Source organism: Henckelia pumila, chromosome 2 (assembly GCF_033568475.1).
Source record: "Henckelia pumila isolate YLH828 chromosome 2, ASM3356847v2, whole genome shotgun sequence".
NCBI classification, from domain to species: domain Eukaryota; kingdom Viridiplantae; phylum Streptophyta; class Magnoliopsida; order Lamiales; family Gesneriaceae; genus Henckelia; species Henckelia pumila.
Window position 1 is genome coordinate 24,094,938 of NC_133121.1, and position 6,000 is coordinate 24,100,937.

A 6,000-nucleotide genomic window follows, 5' to 3' on the forward strand; every position below is an offset into this window, starting at 1 on the left:
CTCTACTCTCAAATGCTTTCTTTGTCATGATCCACCAGCTCTTAGCACCACCACGCAGCTGATGAATTACTAACCTGATTCGGCGGTCATCTGTGTAGTCAATGGAATCAAACAACTGATCCATATCATCCAACCAACTCTCACAGTCAACTGGATTTTCTGAACCCATCAACAATGGCGGATTGAACGACTGAAACCTCTTCAGCAAGGTTTCCATAGGAGTTGCTGAAGCATCCAACTGATCAACCTCAGTGCTAGCTTGTTCAGTCGCAGGGATAACTGGTGGTGTGTTTCTGTTTATCACTCGACGAGGACCCATCAGATAATCAAAGGTTAGCACACGAGATATCTCAAACGCTACCATCAGTGCCCTTACAACCGCTTGGAATACCGAATACCAGTCGAGAACAGAAACAGTTATATCTCAAGTAGATCATGCTTTATTAATTTAAATCACACAACCATGTAATTCAAATAATGCTCAAACAATAAATCATGCTCGCATGGAATTAAGTACACAATTAAATAATTCAAACACATGCGAGGAGTCATTACACACAGACTCGATCTACCCCGCTCACTCTAGTTCGACCAAGAATCTTAACGCTCTGATACCAATTAATGTGAGACCTCGATTCTAAACCACTAATCTCGGATTAAACAACAAGTAAGCGAACAAGAATCCAAGGCTAAAACAATTCAAAAGTTTTTTTTTTTTTTTTTTTTAAAAGGCCCGCGCCCGCGCGAGGTACCAAGCTCGCGCGCGCGCGGGCAAACGATCCCGAGACCAACCAAAGGCTCGCGCCCGCGCGAGGCACCAAGCTCGCGCGCGCGCGGGCAAACCATTCAGAGGCCCAACGGAGGCCTCGCGCGCGCGCGAGGAACGCCTCGCCCGCGCGCGGAAGGCCTGGGCAGAAAAATGCTCAGGCTGCGGGAAAAAAAAGGATTCCGCGCTTGGTCCGACATGCCTTCAAATACAATTACAATAACAGGGTGTAGGGAAACATGCCATAACAAGTCATGCTTTCAGAAGGCCTAAAAACAACCAGAAGTCTTAATCGATACAACAACAACATACTTCGATTTTTGATTACAATCCGAATACAAACTAATTCGAATAACAAAACATATCAAGTTCGAGTTCTAACATGCTTCAATCTTAAACTAGATAAACATGCTAATTCGACTTCTAAACCGAGTCTCACTTCTACTACTTGCCCTCGAAGCTAACCATGCCTCTTCTGACTTGTTCCTGCCCCACCTGTTGCCAAGTACACATACAAAACAAAGCAACAGCCGGATAACCGGTGAGAATGATAATCCCAGTAAAAGCAACATATCAAGTAATGAATATGCAACATGCTATCAAACCACATATTCAAGTCGAAGTTAATGATATGCATGTCTTTAAAACCAGGATATCGATTCTGATAAACACGGGAGTATTGCTCTGCTTTTGGGATCCCGAGGATGAGATCACGTAACGACTCACCGACTCTCCCAATCGAGGTGGTGCCACGTATCCCACTCCTCTAGACTTCGAGCAACCATAATGAGTATGCTAGCACTAGGCGAAATACTACGACCTAGGCCACTCAATCATAGTTCCCAAACGTCTAACTAAAAGGGCGGTTCTGCCCGCTGAAATCAAAGTAGGCTCAAGATGAATGCATAACAGAAACATAAACATAAGCCACACAACAAAACTCAATCAATCAACAATTACAAGTTCCACGTGCTAGAACAAGTATCAATGCAATATGTGATTTAAAAAGGGAAACTCGAGAACCAACAGTCCCGAGTATGCTATCCCGCTACGATGACTACTTTTACCTTTCAATGCAGTAGTTCCAACTCCAGGAAAGCTACAACAAAAGATTGTATCAACAACTATACAATCTAAACAACAACTACGGATCAAGGTAAATCTCATTACCGATCTTCGTCCAACTCTGAAACGATCAATCAGCTGCTAACTCAGGGCTTGACAACTCCAAACGAATCTGTTCAGATACAAGAGATGATCAACAACCACGATCACTCACACACCAAGACTTCAATCAATACAAAAACGATTCGAAAACCCAAAACTCAAACCGACGGCATAACGGCTATAAACTGAACAAACCGGCAACGCAGACAGCAGTTCAATACTGATAACAACTCAATTCAATGCCCAAAACAACAATAACAAAGCAAACCCATCAATCTCAAAATCCACATTTTCGAAAATGGCTTCCAAAAATCATAACAAATCCGGACGTCGCTCTAATTCAAAACCGACAGATAATAAATGATCAGAACTCTGTAGAGAACAACATACTCGAATCTCAAACGATTCTAACAACATCCAAAAACTAGAATGTATCCGATCGTAGAAAAACTTACGATATAACGGAGCTCTCGCTGCAGTGATCGATAATCTGCCTTCAGAAATAAATTCCAACGGCCGGATCGAGCTCTGACTGAAATCAGAAAGCTTGAAAGCTCAAAGAATCGGCTTCAATGGATGCTCACGGTTGGGAGGAGGAAGATGAGGCTTCCAAAATAAATATCTAAGTGTAGATAATATATAAAATCAACTATTTGCGTTTTAGTCCCTGAAATTTCCAAAATTTGCAAAAAGGACCCTGATCAAAATCAAACCGGCTCGAGAACTCTGTAATCTCTGATTAACTCAAATAAACTCATTTAAGATAAAAACGGGGCGTTACAATCAGTTACCTTTGATTGAATTTGCCTACAATAACAGTTATCATCGTAGTATTGATATGGAACCTTTCGAGGCATTGTATGGTCGATGGTGTCGTACTCCGTTATTCTGGGATGAAGTCGGGGAACGGCAAGTCGAGGGTCCTGAATTGGTGCAGCAGATTGTGACAAGGTAGATTTGATCAAGCATAGGATCAAAGTTGCTCAAGATAGACAAGCCAGTTATGCGAATATTCGCCGCAGGCCACTTCAGTTTGAGCCTGGTGAATATGTTTTTCTGCGAGTATCACCTTTCAGGAAGGTGATGAGATTTGGTGTGAAAGGCAAGTTGTCTCCTCGTTACATTGGGCCTTTCCAGATACTGGAGAAGATCGGAGATGTTGCTTATCGTTTGGCTTTACCGCCATCTCTTTCCAGTATACACAATGTTTTTCATGTGTCGTTGCTTCGACAGTACATAGCTGATGAATCTCATGTGATTCAGTCTACTGATATTCAGCTAGAGTCAGATCTGTCTTTTGTTGAACGACCAATCTGTATCCTAGACAGGAAGGAGAAAGTTCTTCGGAACAAGACTATACCACTTGTGATGGTACAGTGGCAGCGCCGAGGCGTTGAAGAAGCAACTTGGGAAACTGAGAGTCGTATGCGAGCAGAATATCCTGAGTTGTTTGCTTTGTATTTTTGATTACCGTATAAGATGTAATTACCGTTGTTGTAATAATACATGGTTTGATGTTTCATATTGTTATCTTGATTTATCTTTAGATGTTATTTCGCGGACGAAATATCTAAAGGTGGGGAGAATGTAGTAACCCAGATACCATTTTAAGATAATAATATGTTAAACATAATTAAGGGTTGGTATTTAACCAATTTCGGAGTGTTATTGGACTTCAGAAGTAAAATTTGGGCTTTTTCATTTTGGGCCGGATAGTAAGCTCCGATCCCGGATAGTAAGCTCCGATCGGAACGGAAGCTCCAATACTGGAACGGAAGTTCCGATCCCCAGCTGTAAAAAATGATCGATGACTCAGTCGCGAGTTTTGACAAGTGTCGGTCATAGAGCAGATCGGAAGCTCCGATCGTAGATCGGAAGTTCCGATCCTGGCGTGGCAGACATGCACGCAATGAGCTGGATCGGAAGCTCCGATAAAGAAATCGGAAGTTCCGATCCTAGCCGAGAAATTTGGCTATAAATAGGGCCGTTCAGAGTTCATTTCTGAATTACGAATTCCCGAGTTTCCTTCTTCAGTTATATAGTGTGAGTTATACACTTGAGGGCCCTATCGGTTATAATAGAGGTTCTGGAATAACCAAGGTGTGGTTATAGTCATCCGGGACTAGCGACTTCAAAGGGCTATCGACGGACGAAGGTATGGTTCGGGAATCTATTTAAGTTTTGGGAGTACTTATTAGCTTAGTTAAGGCTTATAGAATTTATGTAGTGATACGGTGAACTTTTGAATATAGGCTTGGAACCTAGGATCTACTTTACTTGAACTAGCCTAGAGGTACGTACACATTGACTGAGATTGCCAGCGAGTATACATGTTTATATGTTGCATTTATTTGGCATTATTATATGGCATGATGTATGATTTACCGTTTTCTATACTCATATGTCATGTGCATATACACGTTGAGCCTATTCTTTGTTATACCTGATTATAGAGCCGCTCAGCTCTATACTTGATAGTCTGTCACTGAGGGTACCGCGACGGCGGGGGCATTTATGTCTGTCTACTCTGGTGTACTAGACGAGTGTGGTTGTACCCAGAGGTTGATCCGTGCGGTGGCAGCACTCATATGGCGCCGGTTCTGAGCATGTTTTTTCAGATGATCTTTTACCAGTCATCATGCAGCATGCATTATATACATATGTTTACTCATGTCTATGTACTTGGCGTAGCGCTCACGTCCTTGTTGTTATCTTGGACACCCTATTCCATGGGGCAGGTCGCAGGATGGACGGAGCTGGTAGTTCAAGGCAGGACTAGGGAGCAGGAGCCTTGAGGATTTTATTATACAGCAGGATTCGATATAGCTGTATAATGTTTACTGTTTAAGATTTCAATTTGGTTGTATCACTACAGATTTAAGTCTGGATTATATTACTAAGCTGATATGTAAATTATGAATTATGTTTCCGCACGTTTTTACTCTGTTAAGTATTTTGCTGTATTAAGTTTAATGCATGCTATTAGTTGCCAGTTAGTAGGTGATTCCATGCAGGGTCACTACATTTTCTCTCTTGCAGCGCTGCTCATTAGCGCAATAGCGCAATAGCGCTATTCTTAGAGCTGTTGGATAGAGCTGTTGGATAGGGCTGTTGGATAGAGCTGTTGTACTGCAGCTCTCACTACAAGAAAAAAGGCAAACAACAATGCTTTTTAAGCATTGTAGATTAATAATGCAAGGACAACGCTTCAAAAGCGTTGTGGTATTTGGAAAAAACATTGCTTAAAAACGTTGTAGATTGAATAAAAGACAACGCTGAAAAAGCGTTGTTGTTTCTAGAAATGACAACGCGTAAAAAGCGTTGTAGATTGAAGCTAGGACAACGCTTTTTAAGTGTAAAAAAGCGTTGTGCTTTCTAGAGATGGCTTAAAAAAGCGTTGTGCTTCGTTGTTAATTTGAGCGAAAATAACCTATAAAAAACGTTGTCGTTAAAAATGTTGTTTTCGACTTTTTTTTGCAAATTTAAATGTTTATATAAATAACATCATTAAAATATATGAAAGTGCAAAGCTGTGGGGCGAAATATTCTCATAAAAAGTACAAGATATGTACCCAAATCACACTTTTAATAAAACACATTTCATACTGAAAATCTTGGTAATATTTGTGTAACAAGAGTCATGGTGCTGCAATATTGAAAGAAAATTGTTCCTAACAATGCAGTCTTTCTGAATGAATACGAAACAAGTGACTACAGAAGGAACTGTTGATGAGGCCCAAGGAAATGCCCACCACAGTCAGCGACGATCTCCGCCACCAGTAAGAACCAGACTTCTAAAATAAGACATTAGATAACACAGGTTAAATATAACACAACAGGGGAAAATGAAATTTGAAATAATTGAGAAGGTAGGAAAATCAAAGATGAGTGGAAAACAATATACTATGCGCATTTATGGAGAAAACGAATGATAGAACAGAGCCACATATAAGCACATAAAAAATAACTGGAGAGAATATGCTAGCATGAATCTAACCATAAATTTATAAAACATATCAAACATCAAGAAACATAAAATAGACTAACAGATGTAAACCTCATAATGA